We start from the raw sequence: 23,272 nt of genomic DNA on the forward strand, positions 1-23,272 counted from the left end.
GAGCACAGTGCCGAGGAGACCCAGGGCACAGTCAGACACTCTCAGACCTAGGCTTCAGGGCTGCCCCAAGTGTGCTCACCCTGAGACCTTGGCTTTAGCTGGCCCAGGCCTCAGGAGAGCCCAAGCACTGGCTTCTCTTCTGCCTAGCGTGATTCAGCTGGCTCCCAGGGGCTTGGAAGCACCCACTTCCCCAAGGGTGGTAGGAATCGGGAGTGCGACCTGGGGACTATCAGGATGTGCCTTGCCCGCCCGGTGGACAGCGGGAGTCACAGGAGGTTGTGGAGCAGAGGCAGGACATGATCAGGGCTGGCAAGAGGAAGACAAGCTTGACAGCTGAGAGGACAGATTGGTGGTGATGAAGCCCGAGTGAGGAAGGAGCTGAGAGCAGCCGGCGTAATGAGGGCTAGAAGTAGGGCAGAGGCGGTGGGAGTACAAAGGAGGCCCTGGTTTATATATAGCTGCCATTAACGCTATGCATCAGGGAGCCTGCCTGGGCGCGCTGCATCCGGCCTGCATCTGAGGCTGCCAGCCACTCATGGCCCATTTTACAGAGGAGGATGCCAAGACCCAGCAGAAATCAGTATACCAAGATCTGAGTCACACCAAGAGGGAACTCGAATTCAGGACCTCAGGTGTGAACAGCCTCACTTGCCCACCCTGCAGAACCTGACCCTCAGGGGACTGCTTGGATGCGGAAGGGTCTCGCTAGAGAACAAAGGCACTCATTTGTTCATTCAACAGAAACTTAGGCTTTTGGGGAGCACCACAGTGAACAGCTGAGGGGAGAGCCTGGTGGGGAAGAGTTCCAACTTCCCCAGCATCCAACCAGGGAGTGAGAATTGTGTGGGAAAGGGAGAGACTAAGGTGATGCCAGGGTTTGTGTGGGTCAAAGAGCTGGTACCAATGGAGGTCCACACACACCCACACACACACCCACACACACACACACACACACTCACACACACACACCCACACACACACACACACACACACACCCACACACACACACACACACACACTCACTCACACACACACTCACTCACACACACTCACACACACACTCACACAGACTCATGTAGAGAGAATATCTTGTGTATTGTATGGATGTATCACCTGTCACTTAAAAAGCCTATGGCCTATGGGTTAGGCAGGAAATGGGAGGTGGGACATCCTGAAGGAGAAAAAATTCTGGAAAAAGCCAGGTGGGAGATGCATCTGGGAAGACATGACAAGATAGATGCATGGTACCTGTGCACAGGTAAACAACCAGTCATCTAGCAGAATGCAGGTTAACATAAATGGGTTATCATTAAGTTGTGATTCTAGTCAGAGAAGAGCCTAGCTGTATGGCCAAAGTATTTGTAAATATATTTTGAGTCTGAGTCTTATTTCTGAGAGTATGGGGGCTGGGAGGAAGAACTGGGCCTAACTTTTACAGACTCAACACAGACACAGACACAGACACAGACACACACACACACAGACACACACACACACACACACACACACACACACACACACACAATGTGTATGTGAGACTTCCAAGAAAATTCTCTACCAAAATCATGAGAGTTTGCTTGGCTCAGCCCTTGCTGTTTCTCACTGAGTTCTCCCCCCACCCACCCCCCAAAGCCGACTTTCTTCCCTTTCAGGTGTCAGGAACACTGTGACTTCCTGGCCTCTCTTCTCCCTCACCTCACTGCATTCAAACCCTGGTCCAAACTGAGACCTGTATGCCCAGAGCAGTACCCCACTTCCTCTCTAGAGGACAGACAATTCTCTGGCAGTGTCCTGTAGCATCTCGTGCTCCCTAAATATTTTGTGGGTACGTGGTACATTATGACAAGGGATAGGGTTATAGGCTCCCGAGGGTCCCTGAGCAGACAGAAATAGTGGAAAGGGGACACCTGAAGAAGAAACACTAAGTAAAAGCAGGTATGTGATGAGGGCTGGCCATCTCAGCCCTCTGGAGAATGCCGCAGGAAGAGCACAGGACAGTCACGGCCCAAAGAGGATGAGGATACAGAAGTCCACGTGGAAGACAGCGGCATCCCTGAGGGCCAAGGGCAAAGGTCTCTGAGAAGGAGGTCACTGGTATTCGGAGCAGCACCAGCAGGACACAGAAGACAGAGGGAAGCCACCCACAACACCAGTGAGAAGAGAGAGCTCTCAGGCCAGACTAGAGTACATGGATTTATTTAAGATTTGTTTTATTTTCAATCGTGTGTATGTGTGTTTGGTTGTATATATGCATGTGAGTGTAGTTGCCTGTGGCGTCCAGCAGAGGGCACTGGCTACCCACAAGCTGGAATTACAGGCAGTTGTGAGCTTTCCAATGTGGGGTGCTGAGTCCTCTGTAAGAGCAGCCAGTGTCCTTGATAGCTAAGCCACTTCCCCAGTCCCTGGGTACATGTACTAACACATCTTGGAAGGATACCGATGGCACGCCCCTTGGTTTCCAGGAGCTGAGCTGCCCATAGGTAACGACATAGAGCTGCATTTTACTAGGGGATTACGAAAGCACCCGTTACTTATGGAGACAGAATGGCTCAGACTGACTCTGTCCCTCCAAATGCTGGGATAATAGCTTCCCTATAGCTTTAAAGTGTGCATCTGAAATGACTGAAATTAAGCGAAGAAACAACAACAAAAAGCAGCTATGTGGTCACATGTGGAGCGCACATAGCCAGCCACGGGTACACGGGGCATTCCCTTCACCATGCAAAATTACAGTGGACAGTGATGGCCCTGCATGGCCACTGTGGAAGGACTGGGATTCCTGTCAGCACCTAAAGTTATGTTTGACAAACATGAGGTACTCAAGAAATGTTTGTTGAATGCGTGAATGGTGGTGAGGGAAAGGTTCACAACTGTGGAGATAACATGCTCCTCTAGGAGAGACAGGAGGCTAGGAAGTTTAAAGCAAAGGCTCATAGGCTACACAAACCACTCAAGCCACTTCCCACCCTCCCTTGGTGACAGAGTGTGCCTCCTGGCAAAGTCCGAGAAAATGATCAGCACTGGACTTTTTCCCCTCTGGATGCCTTGCTGTGGGTGTGCTGGTCACATGACCTAGTCACATGATAACAGAGCCCAACTAGGTTTGCTGGGTACTTATGGGAGAGAGTTTCTCCCAGAGAAGAGTCAATGACAGGAAACATCCCCCTCTCTTCCTGTCTGTGGCTGATGGCTCTGTGTATGTCTAGATATGATGGCTGGAAGACATCTTGGAACTGTTGCTGGCCATAGGGAGACTGAGAAACTCCCTAAAGTGAAGAGCGATCAAGAAGCTGGAAAGACTCCATAGGGCGTGGCCGCACTGCAGATCCACCCTACAATCAAGCGGCCTCCGTACTTTCTGTAATGACGGTCTCAAAGGGTCCAGATCCAAATTGTTCTGATCACACGTGTAGCCTTGGCCGCTCATGTTTCTGAGCCTCAGTTCCCTCCGTAAACTGGAGACGGTAACTCCTTCCTTTATAGGGGGAGAGTTTCTGGCATGTATGTGAGCCTCTGGAATGCTGGCTGCTGCTGCCTTATGCTCACCTCTTGATGCTATTTGCAGCCAAATTCTTTCGGGATCAGCTTCCCCTGTGTTGTGGCTGTGGGGAGGCGCATCACTGTTCTCTGCTGGTTGGAAGTGGGACGTAAGCATGGACTTCCTTCTTCTTCCACTCCCCTCCCCCACATGTGGTGCATGCAGGTGGAGGCCAGAGGTTGATCCCATTGTCCGTCTCTCTTCTACCTTGCTCATGCCATCAGACTGGGAGCTGGTGCACCTGCATTTGCACGAGTTCTAGAGATCTGAACTCATGACCTGGGGCTTGTGTGCCGTGTTCTGGTCCCCTATCAGTAAGTAGTAACAGGGGCCGTAATTACCATGCCCTTGTGAATGAGGAGAGGATCGTGTGGCAAAGCCTTGGGGTTGGAGCGTGGAGTGATCAGTGAGGTTGACGGCTGAAGAGGCAGTGGATGTGGAAAGCTGTGGAGATCATGGGAGCTGCTGTGACTCCCTACCCCAGCTTAGATGAGACCCCTCCTTTTAAGACTCACAGTCTCGGTACTCATGGTCCCAGGTGAAGCCCGGGAACATGGCTGTCCCTCAGTAATCTGGCCAGTCTGGGGTTGTACAAATCCACCTTCTGCTCTACACAGGACCCAAGAAACATGTCTGCTGGAACCTAGTCCTCCTAGGAGAAGGGGTTAAGCCAGGAAGAAATCAGAGCTCAATGGTGTCGCATGCCTTTAATACCAGCATATGGGAATTTGAGGCTGGCAGATCTGTGAGTTGTAAGTCAGCCATTGTGAGACCATGTTAGAAAAAGGAGCTCAGGTGAAGGGGCGTCTGACCCTCTGCCCTGTAAGGACGAAGCCAGCAAGTGTCACCTTGGGCATGGGGAGGCAACTGGCCTTGGCCTTGGGTTTCTGATCCTTCAGTGCTGAACTTTCCCTGATGTTGCCACCCTCAGGTAGCAGTTTTTAGTACTGAGGTGGACGGAGATGCCTAGCCTTTTCCCGTCTTGGGAAAACTGTCTTGAAAATCTTTTTTAGAACCTTCAGAGTTAACTAATGAGGCAAACAGAGCTGCTTCACCTTGGACTTGAGTGGGGCACCTCTCTAGGTCATCCATCCAAGTGTCAGCTGCATTTCAGCTCCTAGCTAAGATTTTGCAGTATTGGTCTGTGCCGTATTGGGAAGATGGAATCCAGGGTCCCATCACGCACGCCATGCTCACGGTTCCTCACTGGTGACTCTAGGCTGGCCCTCTGCTGCGAGCCAGGCTCCTGGGCCTTTCAACTCTATTTTTATAATTCTGCCTTGTTAGGCAATCAATGTTGAGTTTAATTTGGTCCTGCTGGAATGTGTCCTTGCGAATCACGTGCTGCCCTCTGACAGTATCTATCTGTAACTGATATTCATAGGATGGAGTTCGCTATCGCGCACTGCTGCTGTCAGTTTCCACCCAGAACCATGCTTGAAGTGCCGTCTAGGAGGAGCCACTGGGCAGACTGTCTGGGGCTTTCACTAGACCCGGGTCCTGCAGATGCCCTTTTCCAAACTTGAGGTAAACCCTGCATGGACTCCGGGCAGCTCCTAAGTATGCCCTGTGTGACTATGTTCCTAGGTTCCTGGAAAGGGGTCCTGGACCTAACGCCACTGGGCACAATGGATCCCTGGGTCTTAGACCTGTGGTTCTCATCAACTAGGGGTTGAGTATGTTTTAAAGAGTGCAAAGGCATGTATGTTACCCAGATGATGCAGAGACCACCCAGGGGCCTGCAGCCCTGCACAGTGTCAAGTGCTGGGCATTTTCTAAAGATGACTTTAGGTCTGAGGGAGGATGTGCATACTTCTCTGTGAGTACCACAGCCTAGGAAGCTCCAGCTTCAGGCTCCTAAAGGGAAAAGCAACAACTCTGCCTTTACTCAGGTTCAGAGCTTGTAGTCTTGATGGTGCCATGAGGTCTGTCCCTTGTTTCTTCATCCTGAGGCCGCTCTGACTGCTCACCCACTGGAGCACTGCACCCACATGCGGGGAATACTTCTTTCCCTTCGTCTTCTAAGCAAACAAGGCAAACGAAAGGATTTCTTTCTCTTTGGGGCAATTTCCGAGCCTCTCAAAGTGGAGTTTTCTTAAGAAGGGCCAGGGTGTCTTAGTCAGGGCTTTACTGCTGTGAACAGACACCATGACCAAGGCGACTCTTACAAGGACAACATTTCACTGGGGCTGGCTTACAGGTTCAGAGGTTGAGACCATTATCATCAAGGCAGGAGCATGGCAGCATCCAGGCAGGCATGGTACAGGAGGCTGCTACCAGAATACTAGCTTCCAGGCAGCTAAGATGAAGGTCTTAAAGCCTACCGCCACAGTGACACACTTCCTCCAACAAGGCCACACCTCCATACAGTGCCACTCCCTGGGCCAAGCATATTCAAAACACTACATAGGGGCTTGGAGGAAGCAGCCCTGTAGCTGCAACATGGTGCCAGGGTTACTAAGGCTGCACAGTGTGGATGAAGGAAATGGGTCCCAAGAGTCTGAGAAGGGTGGAAGTGAGGTGGAAGTGAGGCGGAAGTGGTGGGGAGATAGTGCCGTAAGCCAGGCAGGGGAAAACATGCCTGTTACACAGAGGCTAGCATCAAGAGGACACAGTGTAGAGGGAAGCTCTCAATGACAGGGGCAGGTGTTGAATGTAGTACGAGTGTCCCACCCAGGTGAGGGGAACAGGAGTTCAAAGCAGGCATCAGCGACAGAGTAAGACCCTGACTCAAGCACAAACATCCCCAGAAAGAGGAGAGAGAAAGAAAGGGACAACCATATTCATAGACATTTGGCAGAGCCTTAAGGAATCGAAGGGTTCCAAACACATCCAAAGAAACAGGCTGCCCGCACATCCTGTTATCCCATGTCATCCAACTCTGTGTACATCAGGGATGACTGGAGGTCATCGAACCTTTAAAAAGCAGGGCCTAGTGGGAGGTCACAGTTCTCATAGGAGTCTCCTCAGGTTTTCCAAGAGGGCTGTATGAAACAGCAAGACCAGGAATGTCTCTTGTCTGTTAGTTCCATGTAACCGATCCTCACCCTACTATGATACCAACCAACTGTATGGAGGAATTCTGGAGGCCCTTACCAGAGCTCAGCTTGGTAACAAACTTCATAACTAAAGGATCTGTTGCCTTTAGAAAGTGCCCAGCCTCGGGTGTTTGGTCATCGCCACGGAAATGGATCAATGCACGTAGTGTGCGACTCTGCGGTTACACTTAGTGAATTCTGCACAGGTAATACCTGTTCACAGCTGGGGTGTGGCCGTGACACCCTCCATCTGTTCTCCAGTCAGCTGTGCTGTGTGGTGGAGCCACGCGGACTACAGACCCGATAATACTTTGCTTTCTGCGTGGGTTTGCCGAAAGGCAGGTCCAGGGACTGCATCGCTGCCTCAAACCTTGGGTTTGGATACGGGTAAGTGTCTGGACTATACTCCCAGAATGCTCTGCTTTAGTTCTGGTTGGGTTCACCCAAGGGTAGGTGCTGGGGCTGCATCTTTGGTTAGTGTCTGGCTAGGAAACGTACCAGAACATCCAGGGAGGGGCAGTGCTTCCCTGATCCTTCCCTGACCTCAGTTCCTCCTGCAGGGTTGGACCTCCAATGGGTCTCCAGGACAGAGAAATGACTTCACTCCAGAGACCCCATAGCATTGTCTGTTTTATTGTTGCTATCTGCCAAGGTCCTCCAGGACTTACAGCACTGGGAACCAAAGGCTGGAGAGTCCGGACTGGGTCAGTTCCCTAAGGGTACAGCTAATAAGCCAAGAGCAGATTTTCAGGCAGAAGGCACCAAACACAGAAGAGGGGGCAGGAAATTATATTTCTTTAAAATGGTCTGATAAGGAAAATAAGGAGGTAACATGGCCTGAGACAGGGAGGGGCCTCTCACTCCAGAACCTGCTTGTAGTCCTTGAGAGTTGAGAACGACACCCTGACTCAATGAGGCCAGCAGGATGGTTCAGAGGATAGAGGGGCCTGAGGCCAAGCTCATGACCTTCACACTGGCACCCACTGATTGGTTAGACTGGCCAGCTGGCAAGCCTCCCCAGCGATGGTTAGAGATGCTTTCTGGAATTCCAGATTCCTTATGTGATGCTGGGGATGGAACCCAGGCCCTCACAAGCATTTCCCAGAGGGAACTATCACCCCAGTTTCTCTGTTTCAAGAGACATTTTAAGTAAGAAGAGTCGAGTACCAGGAACCCCTGCTCAGTTAAAATACATTTGAGTTATCTCTTTCTTTATCTCATCTCACCAGGGGACTAAAAACCATGGTCAGGGCTTGGAGAGATGGCTTAGCAGCGAAAAGTGCATGCTGTCCTTGCAGACGGCCTGAGTTGGGCTCCCAGCACCCACAGATCAGCTGAGGAGCACCTGCAACTCCTGCTTTAGAGGATCTGGTGCCCCCTCCTGGCCTCCACAGGCATTGCACTCACATGCACATTTCCAAACAGACACACATGTACACATATAATTAAACACACACACACACACACACACACACACACACACTTTTGAGAGCCCTGTTCAGGTCCAGGAAAATATGTTCCTTGACCTGTGGGTAGACGGGAGTCTGTGATGGCTGTTCTTGGCTGTCAGCTTGGCTATATCTGGAATGAACTAAAACCCTCAAATGGTTGGACATCCCTGTCCAACTGAATCATTTGAAGTGGGAAGACCCACTTCTAATTCAGATCTTCCACGTGGGAAGGCACAACTTTAATCCGGCTCATGTGAGGTGGGAAGATCCACCTCTAATCTGGGCCACATCCCCTGCTGGCAGCCTAGAGACAGGGCATAGAGGAAGGAAGCTTTGGCTCTTTGCCTGTTTGCTCTTGCCTTGCAAGCAAGTCCATTCCTTCTCTGGCATTAGATTCTACCTCTTCAGGACTCCAGCGTATATGGATGACTGGCTGAGACATCCAGCCTTGTGGACTGAACAACTACTGGATTCTTGAACCATCTGTTCATAGCCAGCCATTGTTGGCTTAGCTGGACCACACCCTTTAAAGCCATTTTAATAGATCCTCCCCCCTCCATTCTATAAGTTCCATTCCTTTGCAGAACCCTGACTAAGACAGAGTCCTTGGGTAACTCTTTGACGTACTTTTTGCCTCAGCTTAGCCATTGCTCTTCATAAACCACCTTACTCAGATAAGCTCCTCAGATGCAAATAGGAACACTAAGATTCTTTTTCTTTTTTTTTCTTTTTTTTTTTTTTTTTTTCCGGAGCTGGGGACCGAACCCAGGGCCTTGCGCTTGCTAGGCAAGCGCCTACCACTGAGCTAAACCCCAACCCCCTAAGATATTTTAAATCCCTTTGGCAATGCAACTTCAAAGGCCACCAAAACACCCCTGGGTGTACAACTGTCCTTTCTTAAGTGTGCACGGGTGTCTGTTTCTCCATTCGGTGTCTGTACTAAAGCAATGTCTGGGTTGGCATGCCGGCTCAGCAGGTAAAAGTCCTTGCTGCCCAGCCTGGTGACCTGAGCTCAATCCCCAGGATCCTCACAGTAAAAGGAGAGAATCAACTCCCACAAGTTGTCCTCTGACCTCCACACATAAGTACAGACAGAAGCACATATGTGTACACACACACACACATTTTCCTCAATAATCCCAGCTTTGCTTCAAACTGTTCATTTTCCGTGGGGAACCGGAGAACCCAGCTCCCCATGACCAGAGGCTCAGCTGTGGAGTGGGTGCCCCAGGGAGGGCCTGGCAGAGGCTGAGTCTTTCTCTGTCTCCTGTAGGTTCAGCTGGAATTGTTAGCAGTTTGGGGTGGGTCCTACCTCAGAATTAAGAAAACTGCAGTGACTCTAGGTCATTCCTTGTGGAATTGTGTTTCCTGTGTACAGTGGAATATTACCTGTCCACTAAAAAGGAATGGGCTCTGTGAGAAAAAGTGCCAGGCCTCAGGGCCCAAGCTATCCTCTGACCTCCAAGACCTGTGTGTGTTGACAGACACTGATACAGATGCAGACAGACAGACAGACAGACAGACAGACACACACACACACACACACACACACACACACACACACACACACACACACACACACGAGTCATTTGCACACAAACAGGATGGTCTTTATGATTACCCAGCAAGCACTTTACCAATTGAGTCATCTCCCTCCTCCTTCCCTCCCACTTTTTCCTTAATTGTCTCCGCTGGAAACCCAGCCTCAGTTTCCTTCTCAGGAGGATGGAGAAAGATCTAAGAAGTATTCCTGCTGGCATAAGGAGTGAGGCTCATACTTGACTGTTCACGGAAAGTGCTGAGCAGGCCCAGGAAGCAGCCAAATAGGACTTTTCTCTGTCTCTAAGCAAAGCTGCCTTTGATTGGCTGAGACTCCTTCTCTTTTTCCGAGTAAAGCTGCCTGTGATTGGCTCTGACAAGTTTCCGGCCCAGAGGAAGGAGGCCAGATGAGGACCCCAGCTGCTAGCCAAAAAGCTGCCCAGGAAATGGCAGCACATTCCCATGATCCTTAGCTGTCCCAGGAGAGCTCCGGCCTCGTTCCATCCTGACCTCAGACTAACTTTCCAAACTGCAGCTCTGCGTTCAGATTTACTTGTCCTGGATCTTGGCGTCCCAGAGGGGGCCCAGGATCAGGAGGGATTCATGGTACATTGGGGGCACCCACTTCTTTCAGGTCTGATTCTTGTACCTGACCTGGGGTAAGGTGCGATTGGATAGGCTGTCCTGGTCCCAGCAGGCCCCCTCCCCACCCCCCAACACCCATTAATTAAAATGTGAATCATAGCTGAGTCACTAAAGGGAGGGGGGAAAAGGTCAATGAGCCAGTTTGCCTCCCCCCCTCAGCTCCAAGGCATGAGTCAGCAAAGTACGGATCAAAAATGGGGAAGGGAAGACGAGAGAGAGGTGTGCGGCTCAGACTGAGAAGCGCAGTCAGCGAGAGCTGCTTTAGTTCTTGGGTTAGCAAAAAATAGTCTCCTCGCCCCTCCCTCTAGATCCGTCAGCCAGCTCTCTGCTGAGCACAGCAGTTCTCGCGGCAGTGCCCAGCTTTTCCTCCAAGCAGAGCTTCAGTATTTCGGTTCTTGCCTACTTCAAGGATGGCACCGCTAAGAATCAAGTGTCAACTCCCCTCTCCCTACTCCACCCCACCCCCAAAGCCCACCAATCTCTTTAAATTTACATGTGTCAGCCCTGGTCTGTGGTGAGCACACTGCCATCCAGTCAACAGGAAATGACCACTAGGTGGGAGAAGATTCTGGAAGTGCCGATCTCCTAGCTTTATCACATGATACCCAAGCTGGGACCCGTGGTGCAGGCCTATAGTCTTAGCTACCCCTGCTTGGGAATCAGAGGCAGGAGGATCACAAGTTCAAAGGCTGACTGCACAGAGTGAGTTCAAGGCCAATCCTGGGTGACTTAGTGAAATCCTATTTTAAAGTAAAAATTAAAAAGGGTTGGTGGTGGAGCTCAGGGCCAGAGCTCTGGCCTGGACAAACCAGGCCTGGTGGAAGGACTGCCAGAAACACAAACACACACACACACACACACACACACAAACACACACACACACACACACACAACACAACCCAACAAGAAAGCACACAAACAACACACATACCACACACACACACACACACACACACACACACACACAAACACACACACACACACACACACCACACACACCATACACACACACACTATACACACACACTACACACACACCACACACATACACTACACACACACACCACACACCACACACCACACAGACAGACACACGCACACACACGCTGGTACCCTGTCAACAGCTAGTGGAGAGGGATGACAGGCCAATAAGTCTGTCTCACCCTGTCTCTGGAAAGGTAGAAAGATATACCCAGAAAGATATACTGAGCACTGAGGAGTCTCAGACTGACCATATACTCCAGACACGCATCAGGACACTTTGCAGGAGTTGATTCTCTCTTCCCACCATTTGTGTCCCGGAAGTGAACTCAGGTTACTAGGTTTAGCAGCAAGCCCCTTAACCGGCTGAGCCTTCTTGCTGGCCTGGAGCTGTGTTTCACATTGATGATGCTTTTCACTTCTGCTGGTTGAACTGGCAGACGGGGAGCCCATGAACACAGAGGGCTCAAGTGCAGGCACAGTGGCAGCCCGGCACTCTCACCTGCAGGGGGATGAACCTGTCTGTGGTACAGCTGTATCCACAGGAGGCTGACCCTGCCCACAACCACCACTACACTCTCCTTTCTCCCTCCTGCCTGACATGTAGTTCTTAGCCCCAAACTACAAGCCACTCTCTGGAAGGAGGTGCAGCCTCTATCTGAGGACCCCTGCATGGCTGTGTGGAGCCGCACCCCCACTTCACCTCATCGTATCAATCACCAATCACATTTTAGAAGGTGATTTCTCAGGGACTAGGGGCATGGCTCAGGGAGTGACGATGCTTGCTACAAGTTTGATGACCCAAGTTCCGTCCTGGAAGGAACCCACATGGTGAAAAGAGAAGACTGACCAAGACAAATTATACTCTGTTTGCATGTGTGTTATAGGTGACACAACACAGGCATATATGAGTGTACACACCACACACACACACATACACACATACACACACAGATGTAATTAAAATGGACTTGTAAAAACCGTGATTTCTGGGCTGGGGAGATGGTTCAGTGGGTAAAAAGGCCTTCTGTGCCAGCACCTAGATCTAAGTTTGGGTCCCCCAACACCCCATGAGAAGGCACAGCAGTGATGTGTGTCTCTAAGTCCAGCACTCGTGAGACGCAGACAAATGGATCCCCAAGCTTGCTGGCCACCCAGCCCTACAGAAATGAGCAACAAATGCTATGAGACCCTGTCTCAAAAAGCAAGAGAGGGATCTAAGAAGATGCCCTATGGGGGAGGGAGGGAGGGAGGGAGAGAGAGAGGGAGGGAGAGAGAGAGGGAGAGGGACAGACAGACAGACAGGGCGTGAAGAGGGAGAGAGGGATCTAGGAAGATGCCCTATGTCAACGTCTGGGGGTACGATACGGGGTGGGGGAGGGGGGAAAGGGGGAGGAAGAGAAAACACACGTAATAAAGCTGAAGTTGGTTTCTAAGGCTGGGAGTGTGGCTCAGTGGTGGAGAATGCATTAGCATATGTGAGGCCCTGGATCCCGTGCACAGCCAGACAGGAAAGACAAAGACGCATGCGTGCCAAGCCTGGTGACTGGAGTTTAGTCTCTGGAACCCACATGGTTGAAGGAGAGAACCCAACTCTTACCAAGTTGTCCTTCGACCTCCAAGGGCTCCACCCCTCACTTCTGGAGAGATCTTTGATTGTGCCTGTCCACGTGACTGGTTTTAACTAACACAGTAGTCCTTGATAAGGTTTTTGAATGGACAGTGATGTACTTCCTTCCTATGGACCAGAAAATGCAACCATTCCCTCAGTGAGACCTGCTTGGAGATGTCTCTGGGATTCTTTCGTCCACGCACATCTTGCAGTCTGGCCACTGAGCTGGGGCAGCCTCCTTTCTAGGGAGGGAGGACGGGCTTCATCTGGGGTCTCGTCAAGCCGAAGCACCCATCGGCATGTTGGCGATATGGGAGGTGGTCGAACCTCCAGGAGGTGGGGCCTGGTGGAAGTGTGGTCACTGGGGACTGTGGAATGCTGGCCTCTCTCTTTCTCAACCCTCCTCCTTCCTTCTCTCTCCTTCCCAGCCAGAAGCACACTCTGTTGCTACTGGTGTTGTGTCACTGTGCCACACATGACTGCTGCATGAGTAGAGTGGCTGTTACACACCAGTGTCACCACAAACATGCGACTCATGCGTGCCGAGGACTAAGGGGTTACTAGGTCTAAGGGAGCTTATTCTTACTAAGAACTGAGTTCAGGGCCTGTGTAAAGCGAGGTAAGTGCTCTGACACGGAGCCACACCTCAGCTTCTCCCTCTGCTTCTGAGCCAGTCTCATGTACTCCAGACTTGCACACCTGATCTTCCTGCCTTTGCCTCCTGAGTCCTGGAGCTCCAGGTGTGTACCACCAAACCCAGCTCCTGGTCCTTTTGATACTTTGTATTTTGAGACAGGATTTCACTAGCTCCCAATACATGCAATCCTCCTGTCTCAGCATCCCTCGTAACTGTAGCTCCATCTTTTCCTTTTCCCTTCTTCCCCAGGCCCTGGGGAGAGAACTGAGGTCCCCGTTCAGTTCAAGGTAAGCTTTGCTGCTGAGCCCTACCCCAGCCAGGTAGGAATATTTAAGTAGCATCAACACTCACGGGACCAGTCCCATCCTATGTAAGCCCATCACCGGCTGAAATGTCGTGAGGTGACTCATTACAGTCAATGTTGATATGTACCCAGTGAACTTCTAGAATGTTCTGGGACACTCTGAGTCTTACACATTTGCACCCATTTTAATGCTCACAAAAGTTTAACAAAATGAGGGCTTTTAACATGATCCGATTTGGTAGACGTTGGCCCAGACCCTGCTGTGGCTCCCCTGTGCTTTCAAACACAGTCAGCATCCCTCAAGCTCCGTCTGGTCCCTGCTGGCCTTCAGTGAATTTCCTTGACATTTGTTTGAATCCCGACCTGAACCCATGCAGGACACGCGCCAGTGTGTGTGTAGCACAGGAGAGCACACATCCTGTTTTCTGTATCAATCTCGTGTCCCAGCCGCCTGGTGTCCCTGCCATCTGATGCACGTCCTCAGCCTCAGTGCCAGCACTGCTGGGGAGTCCAGGGCCACCTGGCACCCAGCATCCAACGGGCATGCAGCTCTACACTGAGGGCAGAACCCCCCAGAGACGACACAGAGCTCAGGAAGAGCAAGTATGGGGGCAGAGTTTTTCCTCTGCACCCCCAGAGGCCCTCTGCCCAGACAAACATGTGCCCACTTTTGGGAGATGTGTATGGTTTTCTTGAGAAAGGATCTCATCTGGCCCAGGCCTCCACCTCTGGAATCCTGGAATGACAGGTGTGCACCACCTCAGGGCCTCACACTGACAGGCTGATCCCCATCCCAGCCTGGATTAGAATGTTTTTTTTTAAAGATAAGGCTGCTGTCTTCCAGGCTGGCCCCAGATTAACAGCCATCCTCCTGCTGTAGCCTCTCCAGTGCTGGGGTAACAGGTGTGAGCCATTACACCCAACTCAAAATTATCGAGTTCTTATGGAGACTTCTGGATAGATAGCCTCTGCATTTACAAACAGGGGGGAGCCACCCCCTGAACCTTGTCTCTTTTCCCACTTGACAGTTTATTCTGGGTGAGGAAATGACCATCACATCTTCATCTACATCACAGAAGCATGATACACACCTTCCCTGCCATGAGCTTGCCAGAAAGGCCAAGCAAAGCAACTATTTTAGAGACCAGACAGGGTGGCACATGCTTTTAATCCCAGCACTCAGGTGGCAGGGGCAGTTGGATCTGGGAGCTCAAGGCCAGCCTGGTCTACAAGAGAGAGCTCCAGAACAGCCAAGGATACACAGAGGAACTTGAAAAACAACAAAATTTAGAATGGTGGGTGTGCACCGTAGGTGACCTAAAAACTGCTATTAGTACCTATAGATTATGCCTCCTTCCTTCCTTCCTTCCTTCCTTCCTTCCTTTCCTCCCTCCCTCCTTCCTTCCTTTAAAAAAATATGATTAGATTTGATTGGTTTTCCAATCTCACTGCATAGCTTAGGTTGGCCTCAAATCCTCCTGCCTCAGTCAGCCTCCCCGGTGCTGGGGCAGCAGGCATGCGTCCAGAGCCTGCTTGTTCCTGGTGTTCAATCTCTTAAGATATCACAAGTGATGGGTGAACCGGAGTTAATTTCACAGCCCAGGCTACGCAATCTGGAGTTATTCCCAGCCCTTTGCTGAAACCCTGATGTAGTTGAAGGAATAAATATGTGACATGGGCAAGAAGAAATGGGGTGAGGCACTGGGGTGGCTTCCAAGATGCCTTACGCCTTGAGTCCCGTCGTCCAGGAGTCCTCCTCTGGGGTCCAGCATGTCTGTGAACAGTGTGCCACTGTGGAACGTCTTGCCTTGCAGTTGACAGATAGGAACTAATTCACCCAGTGAGGCCCTCACACAGGCTAACTGCTTTCTAACTAGTCTCTCTCCTCTCTCTAAAAGATTACTTTTATTTTTCAATTACATATGTGGGTTTATGCACATAAGTGCAGTTTCCCAAGGACATCAGGTTCTACATGGGTGCTGGGAACTGAATCTTCTGGAAGACTAGCAAGTGATCTTAACCAATGACCAACTCTTTGGGCCCGTTCTCTCTTTTTAAAACGAGAGAGAGTGTGTGTGTGTGTGTGTGTGTGTGTGTGTGTGTGTGTGTGTGTGTGTGTGTGTGTGTGTTTTCTAGCTGTATGGATGCCAACAGCAGGCAGGGCACAGCCTCAGGTGTTGGTTCTCCCTCCCACCTTGTTTGAGACAGGGATTCTGATTCTCCACGTCCACAGGCTGGCTGGTCTGTGAGCTTCTGGGAGGTGCCCTGTCTCTAAGTCCTATCTTGCTATGGAAGCGCTGGGATTACAGAGGTGTGGTTCCGTGTCTTGGACATGGGTTCTGGGAATCCGAACTCAGGCCATCTTGATAGGTATCGCTCTAGCTCCTGACTTAACGGTTGTTACCCTAAAAATTACAATGCTCTTCCCAAATTCATCCATGGATATAGAAGATGTGGCTGGCTCCCCAAGGAAATAGTACCCAGGGAGGTGATGAAGGTTGATCCCAGGAGGTGTCCTTGATGGGGTGGAAAGATGCCTGTGAGCCTCGGCTGAGTGGTGGGGAGGGTGAGCACACAGGTGGGAGGGGGAGGAGGGAGAAGGGAGGAGGGGGAGCGGATCGTGATCTTTATGAAAATGTATTTTTGTAACTCTGGGTTGAAAATAGATACACCAGCTTCACACTGACTGTTCCAGCCCCGTGACGTGTTCCTGCTAGCTGGGGCTTTTCCATCCGGCACATCTCCATGGCAACGGGCCACATCTCATTCATGTTGCCATCTCCCAGGTTACCTTGCTGGGCTCATTCATGACTATTGCCATGGAGACTGGTTCATTGATACAATCTTGAGGCCTGGGAACTTGGCTTTCCTGAATGGTAGGATTAAATTATGGTTAAGAGGCGAGGGTTGGTGGTGGTAAGAGGGCTCTGAGCTGAGATTTGGGGTTAAACACTAACCGTCACGAGGAAGAGGACCTGGTGGAGAGACACCTGGTAGGGTAATAGCACTAGTCGAAATTTTCTTTTTTCTTTGAGACAAGGCCTTATTATGTAGCTCTGGCTGGCCTGGAACTCACATAGATACCCATCTCCCCACTGCATCCTACCAGCTTGCCAGGGCAATCAGTCTCTGTTTTAACATGTGAGAAAGTGGTCCTTCAACCAGCACAAGTTGCCTTCTAGTAGCCTCAGGGCTGTTCCTGATGTCTGTGTCTCTGGCCACTACTATAATGCTCACTCAGTACAGTACAAGTCTACCAGTAACTACTCGGCATGGTAAACCTTTCCTACAAGTGCAAAGCACAGACGCATCACAACGTGCTCTACCCGGCACCTTCCACCCCACGCCCACACCCTCACCCACTCCACACCAAGAGAACCTTCTTTCCTCCCTCTGCTTGCTGGCTGGCTCTCACCTGAAGTCAAGCCTTTCTCTCTCCTCTGGTGTTTTAGAGTGTCCCATAAAACACACTGGTTGAAAACTTGATCCCCAAATGTATATACAGTCATGGTCTTTGAGGGTAATTCGGGTTAGATGAGATCCTGAACTGTGGGCCCCCAATGAAGGTGTTACAGGAAAAGGAAGAGGGACTGGAATGGACAGGATGTGTCTGGGTCACTGTGGGTCCTCTGCCATGGTCAGGTGTGGGAAGAAGCCCTTGTGGTTGCCAGCAGCGTGCTCTGAGACTCTGAAGTCTCCAGAGAAAGGATCTGGGAAACCTCCCCTTTTTATAAATGACCTGGCCTCGGGTATTTTCCCCCAGTAGTGGAGAACAGTATGCTTTCTACTATGCTGGATGTTATTCTTTCTTGTCCACTGAGGTGTGCCTCTTGTTAACTCTTGGTTATGTAGTGCCTGCCTGTAATCGCATTTAGGGGGACTGTAAGTTTCAGGGCAGCCTGCGCTACACAGTGACATCCTACCATAAAACAAACAAACAAGAAAAAGCAGCCAAGAACTGGGGGGCTGTGGCTCACTGGTAGGGTACTTGCCTCCCATGCACAAGGCCCTGAAAAAGGACAGGAACAAAGGTCGTGCTCAACGGCACAGTGAGTTCAAAGCCAACTTGTGCTACATAGGCAATTCCAAGTCAGCGTAGGCTGCATGAGAACCTGTCTCCCCTCCAAAAGATAAAAAAGAAGCAAATGTGTGAATCCCATTTCTTCTGCAGTTAACAACCTATTTTACTCTCTCAGACCCTGACAAAAACTCTTAAAATAAGAATGCCAGGGTAGGGAGGCGGGAGGGAGTGGGTGGGTGGGTAGGGGGGCACCCTCATGGAAGCAGGGGATAGGGGGATGGGGTGGGGGGTTTCCAGAGGGGAAACCAGGAAAGGGGCTAACATTTGAAATGTAAATAAAGTATCTAATAAAAGAAAAGAATAAAAAGGCCCTTAGAATTTTTCTGTGTATGTGAGCAGGTGCATGTGTGTGGAGGGTCAGCCTTTGGGATGGTTCCTAAGGAACAGGCCACTCTGCAGTTTCTAAGGCAGGGCTTCTCAGACTGGAGCTCAACCATCAGCCATGCTGGTCAGCCACTGAGCTCCAGGGATCCACCTGTCACAACTTCCCCAACACCATCCCTGTCTTCTCCTCCCCTTTACCCCATCTTTCCTCCTCTCTCTCTATCTCCCTCTTCTAAAATATTTGGTCACTTCGCTGTTCTTGAACTCCCTACATAGACCAGGCTGGCCTAAAAATCACAAGACATCTACCTGCCTTTGTCTTCTGAGTCCTGGGATTAAAAGTGTTCGCCAGCACACCCATTTATTTTGTATGTGTATGTATGTACTTGCATGAGTTTATATGCATCGCATGCATGCATTGTCCTTGTCCTTAGATCCCCTAGAAGCAGAATTACAGATGTTTGTGAGCACCATGTGGGTGGCTGGGAACTGAACCCATGTCCCATGCAAGTACAGCAAATGTTCTTAACCACTGAGCCAGCTCTCCAGCCCCATCTGGCTTCTGTGTTGGTCCTGAGGATGGGACTGAGATCCTCACTCGAGTGCCAGATACTCACTGCCTGACCCATCTTCAGCTTCTCGTTCTTTACGGCTTCTTTTCGTGAGCGGCAGAAGATTTATTTGTACAAGAGTACACAAAGAGTCATCTTCACCGAATTGACTAGGGATGCTCAGTGGTAAGTCCAAGCTTCCTTCCAGCTGTGGCCATCTTTCCCTGTCTGTCCTGAACACTCAGCAGCACAAGATAAAAGAAGAGGCCCAGTTCCTCAAAGTGAGTTCTTAAGGGCGGGTTTGCAATTAGGACAGAGAGGTGCTGGTCGTGCAGAGGGGGCATGAGTCACAGCCAGACCTTCTATGTGCATTTGGAGCCAGTGCACTGAAGCAGACACTTCCCTTTAGCCACTCAAGCTCTCAGCCTGCACCTTCTGGGTATCTGGAGACACAAAGGTTGGGTGGAGGGTACTAGGGAGAGTGGCTGGTGTGAAGGCTCATACTTGTGTAGTGACGTCTTGGGTCTGCCACCGCACAAGTGAGCCTTTACCCTAGGGCATAGCCTCACTGTGTAGTGTGTGGCCTTGGCCTGGAGCTCACTGGGCTGGTTTTGAATTCACAGGGATCCGCCTGCCTCCTCTTGCTCTTAAAACCAACACCCATTTCATCTGCAGGCCTTTGATTTCTACACTGACACCAACCGTTCCTCTGCCTGCTCCGACGGACAGGTACACACTGGTGTAAGCTACCAGCCCTATCAGCCCAATTCATCATGGTCAACACCCTGCTCCCATACCCTTCACCAAAGCAGGAAGAGAAATCGCCCCCTCAGGAAACCCTTTCTCAAGCCCCTCAGCTCCTTCTTGGTTTTCTTTTGTTCCCACTGCTGAGCATGAGTTAATCACTATATATCTTATTACATTTACCATCCACTCAGTTCCCTTCTGCTAGATACTAGTTGAGGGCTAGAACTCATCTAATAGTGCCTGGGCACCTGGAGAAGCTGCCCTGCATACAGTAGATGCCCCCCAAAAATATTTGCAGACAGGCTGAAGGGGGAACCCAAATGGGAAGGCAGGCCAGTGAGCAGAGGAAGGGAGAGCATGGCCAGGGCACAGGTGTGTCCAAGAGTGATGGATGTGGTGACTAAAGATTCAAGGAGGGAGAGGGGGCCAAGATGGCGTCGAAGCCCCCGATCGGGCAATAGGTAGATGTCATGTTGCTACAGAGGGAACAGGCCTGGGCTCTGTGTGCTATCTGGGGGGCCACCTGTGCCGCACTATGACACAGTCTGTGCTAGGTAGCTGGCTGTGTCCCTCTAGGGAGGCCAGCTGTGGTTACAGCATGGGCTAGCCATCTGGTCTGCAGCTCCGTGTTCTTGCTGCCCGGGCGCTCTGCTAGAATGTGGCGGATGAGGCATGGTGGAGAGTGGTGGAACCTGCACCCTAACTGTTTTGTTTCTGTGTGCACCACGTGTGCTTGTATACATGTTCATGTGTGTGCACACATGTGTGTGCATCTTATACCTGCAGAGGCCTTAGGTTTATGTCAGGGGTCTTCCTATGTTCTTCCTCTATTCTGTATATGCAGTTTAAATATTTGAGACAGGACCTCGCTCACTATATAGCCCTGGCTAGCCTGGAGCTCACTATGTAGACCAGACCGGCTTCGAACTCAGAGCTCCTATGACTTCTGAAGGTGAGAGTTAAAGGTATGCCCTATTGTGTCTGGATCCGCTTTATTTTCTGAGACAAGGTCTCTCACTGAATCTGGAGTTCACTGATTGGTCCTCCCTGTGGGAGTTACAGATACACCACCATGCCCAGCTTTTATGGGCTCTAGGAATCCAGACCCCGGTTCTCATGCCTGGCAAGCATTCTACCTCGGAGCCATCACCCCCGCACTGTGCCCTAAAACTTTCTCTAAGGCCTTCCTTCCATGTTTTGTCTTTCCCCTTAGTTGTTGACAACTATGGAGGACTCAGTGGAAGATCCCACTCCATCGACAAAGCCTCAAGATGGACGAAGCCTGGAGCCCCGTGTGACAGGTGGAACTGAGCCCAACCACACCCAGCATCCCATTGATTTGGACCATGGGACCGGTAGAAATAATATTATCTCTGTAAGTCACTGAGACGTGGGGGGAATCGTGCCAGCCACCACAGTTCAGTCCAGCCTTCCGGACACACAAGGAGCACTGACAGGCAGGGGCGTTCCCATGGAAACAGTATATACAGGAAACACATGACCAGATCCTTCTCCTTTCACAATACTTCTGTTTCATCTACTTTTAAGTTTTTAATTGTCATTTATGTGGGTATCTGCCAAATGTGGCTGCTGGAAACGGAAGCAAACGCTCTCAACTGCTGAGCCGGCTCTCCGGCCTCCCATCTCCTTTTCCAAAGAACTTTAAGATGACATTACAGCCTGAGTATCCTCAATCCACCAGCCTGAAATACAAGACTCAGAAATCCACAATATTTCTAGTCCCAAGCACTCCCTTCTCTTCTCCCCACCCTGTCTCTGTCTGTCTGTCTGTCTGTCTGTCTGTCTCTGTCTGTCTGTCTGTCTGTGGACTGAACTTAGGACCTTATGCATATTAGAAAGCACTCTATCGCTAAACCACATCCTCAGCTCTCCCATCCTTTAAAAAAATATGTTTGAGAGTCTCAGCCAATGAACTGTAGTGATTTTCACCCAGCTCTCCCCTCTCCACTCCCGCTGGTGCCCTTATCTCTGGAATCGTGGCTGGGAGGGTATTTACTGGTTCTAGTGTAGCGTATCAGTGGCCACACCTCTGAAGGACATGGTGAGCCCCCAAACAGTAGCAAAGAGTAGTCTCTCAGGGAGAGGTAGGGTCTCAAAGGTCCTTGACTCCATGCATGATGAAGTGCTGAGGGACCCAGGTAGCCGCAGTGGCAGTGAGCCCGAGCCCGCCACCCTGCAGCGTCTCCTCCATTCTCTGGCTCCCAACAGTTTTCTGCTCCTCTTCCTTGAGGCCCTCTGAGCCTTGGAGAGGGAGATGCAGATGGCCCAATCAGGGCCACACACTCCACAGTCATTTAAGCTCCATGTGTCAGCTAACTGACACGGTCTGCCATAAGACGCCAGGTGCAGCATGAAGCTCAGACAGGGATGAGGGTCTGGGTGTTGGGATCACTCTTGTTTTGACAGGGAGGATGGAGGGGGAGAAGAGAAGAGGGGAGAGAGGGAGGGAGGAGGAGAGAGGAGGAAAAGAGGAGAGAGAAGGGACAGAAAGAGAGAGGAAGAGAGGAGGAGGAGAGGGAGAGAGGGGAGAAGAGAGGAAGGGAGAGGGAGAGGAAGAGAGGAGAGGAGGAGGTGAGAGAAAGAAAGGGGAAGAGGGAGAGAGGAGGAAAAGGAGAAGTGAGAAGCGAGAGGGGAAAGGGAGGGAAGGAGAGGGAAGGAGAGGGAAGGAGAGGGAAGGACGGAGAAGAGGGAAAGAAAGAGAGGGGGAGAGGGCTGGGATGCTTCCCAAGGACTGCCACTTTCTCCCTTGGTCTTTATCAGATCAGTTTGAGACATCTGAGGGCAGAGGCTTTTGGGTGAGAAGACAGGAGGCAGGTCTTGGGATCTTGCAGGGGGTCTGGCTATAAACAGAAGGGGAAGTGAGACTAAGATCAGGAGGTGTGGATGATGTGGACCAGGAACTCCCGCATTAGAACTTTGTATCTGGCTGGGTATATAATAGGGTGTGGTCGCTAGGGACCTGGGTCTGGAGATCAAGAGCTCGACTGGGGTAAACGTCCCCATCTGGGAAGATGAGGATGCTGTAGAGACGGATGTTGATGCTAGCACACTGTGAGCCTGCTTCATGTCACTGAACTCCACATTAAGGGTGGTCAGGAGTTAGGGTGCCACTCAGCAGTACAGCACCTGCCTCGAAACCCCAAGTGAGGGTCTGGGAGTACTGCTCAACAGAACGTCTGCCTAGCATGTACACACACACACACACACACACACACACACACACACACACTCACACACTCACACACTCACACATATGCGTGTGCTCAATGTTAAACTTAAAAAGTTAGGTTTATTTATCCATATGTGCGTGTACATGTATGTATTCCATAGTGCATGTGTGGAGGTCAGGGACAGGCTGTAGGATTGTGTATCCGCTCTTTCCAGCAGGAGATCCCAGGAATCGAACTTGGGTCATCAAGCCTGGTTGCAAGCACCATACACCATCTCGCTAGCCCCCGATTTTATATCATGTATATTTTACCGCAATTAAATCGAGATCAAAGAAATGGAACTTCCATGTGTGAAGTTGATGGTGACCAAACTGCACAGTGTACACAGCTCTAAAAATGCCTGAGGACAGCCTTGGGGGCTCTTCAAAGCTCATGGCCTTTCAAGTAGGATTGTCACCAGGAGGACAGGTCGCTGTTCCAGGAGGTGGCAGCCGCCTGTCCAGGTCAGAGAGCAACTGCCAAGAACTCATTGGCCCCTGGCTGGCAGCCAGCCGTCCATCTGTCAGCTCACATTGGCATCCGGAGGGTGGCGGGGCCTGGTACTCACAGTGCTTGCTGCCTATGCCTGGTGCT

General features: G+C 50.8%; 1 protein-coding gene across 1 annotated transcript in view; it reads right to left on the reverse strand.

Moving 5' to 3' along the window:
• Cacna1a (calcium voltage-gated channel subunit alpha1 A) overlaps nucleotides 1–23,272 on the reverse strand; it is a 295,849-nt gene that overhangs the window by 129,194 nt on the left and 143,383 nt on the right.

This window comes from Rattus rattus, chromosome 17 (genome assembly GCF_011064425.1).
Source record: "Rattus rattus isolate New Zealand chromosome 17, Rrattus_CSIRO_v1, whole genome shotgun sequence".
Lineage (NCBI taxonomy): Eukaryota > Metazoa > Chordata > Mammalia > Rodentia > Muridae > Rattus > Rattus rattus.